The sequence below is a fragment of the Echinops telfairi genome, unplaced genomic scaffold (genome assembly GCF_000313985.2).
Source record: "Echinops telfairi isolate 266 unplaced genomic scaffold, ASM31398v2 ScPeMD7_7469;HRSCAF=8507_1, whole genome shotgun sequence".
NCBI classification, from domain to species: domain Eukaryota; kingdom Metazoa; phylum Chordata; class Mammalia; order Afrosoricida; family Tenrecidae; genus Echinops; species Echinops telfairi.
Window position 1 is genome coordinate 95,650,582 of NW_022111373.1, and position 1,609 is coordinate 95,652,190.

The window sequence follows — 1,609 nt, forward strand, 5'->3', positions numbered from 1 at the left end:
TTAATAGCCGAGCACCATCTGCCTTCTTCACCACATTTGCTTATGCACCCATTTTTTCTTCAGTGAATGTGTCATGAGGGTGTCATTGGCTGATTTTTATGAAGGTCATCTGACCTTTCTTCTGAAGTCACTCTGGGTGGACTCAAATCTCCAACCTTTTAGTGAGCATCTGAGTGCAGTAGCCACCTGCACTACCTGGGGATGATAATGCAGAGAACTCATTCTTTTCCAAAGAAAAATCGTCAAGATTTATGCTAATACTGTGTTTATTTTTTTAATCATTTAATTGGGGGTGCATACAGTTCTTACTACAATCCTTACATACATCCATTGTGTTGAGCACATTTGTACATATGTTGCCATTTATGGTAACCAGCATACATTGCCAAACTAATATAATGAGATTTTACATATGGATATATTGGGGTTAGTTTAAGAAATTAAAAAATGATATAATGAGGCACTCATATGTAGATCCTTTCTGGAAGGACTAATAGGATTATCTATTTTTAAAACCCAAATCTAAAAAACTAATAAATAATTCAACTCTGTGTTCCTATACTTGAATTTAAAGTAAGAAATAAGTACTTCAAATTTAGAAGGAAAAGAAATTCTAAGTGAACTGAAGTAAGTAGGTGCTGTATAAAGCCCTTGTGTGTTAGGGAAAATGTACAAACCTGGTCAACATTATCTTTCCAATTTTTCAGGTTCCACCAATTCCAAAATTAATTTAGTCCTTTGTTCCTGGACTAAGGCTATAAAATGTTCCCTTTCTTACATTTGCTAAATGAATTGAATAATTTCATCACGTACTTTTTCTGTAAACCACAGATATTGGAACACTGTGTCTCTCATTTCTAAATCAAGAAATACATCTGTCTAATCTACCCGGACACTCAAACTCCTTTGTTAGAATAAGAAAATGGGAAATAGAAAAGGGAATAATGACACTGACTATTCATGTCTCCTTTACTTCCCCAATGGGCTGCATAGCAACGTGCTTTGACTGTTTCAGCTGACTAATATGAAATTCCCCAGGAGTTTCCGAGATTTTCAAAAAATAATCAATAATTCAAAACACACATTTCAGAGAAGGAAAAGGCCTGTTTCAGAAGCCTCTGAGTTTACTCCAAATCATAATGCAAGTTATAAACAACTGGGCAGCTCTTTTTAATCCTGCCCATCACGGGTGCTTCTAGCGTAAAACGACATCTTTTTAAGACATGCTTTTATCCCTTCAGAGAGCCTGCACATCCTATTAAAACATCTAAATTTAACACAAAAACAAAACGCTACTAAGAGAAACAAGGTCAACTCAAGTAACTGCACACACATAAAAATCCAAAAGCCATGCAAGTTATTCTTTTTTTAATACTGAGTTCCTTCAAAACTGCATTACTCTGACACTAGATTATATATTAACTATTAGCTAAGAACTCAAGTTGGAGCCAACACTTGCTCATGGCTTCAAATAACTGGAGGAGCCCATGCATCGCGGCAGCCAATTAAAGCATCAAGAGGGAAGCCTGGGAAAGGGCCTGAGAAAATGACAGCACTGAGGTCTGGAGTGAGATGAGGGGCACATACTGATTATCTGTGAGATTATCAT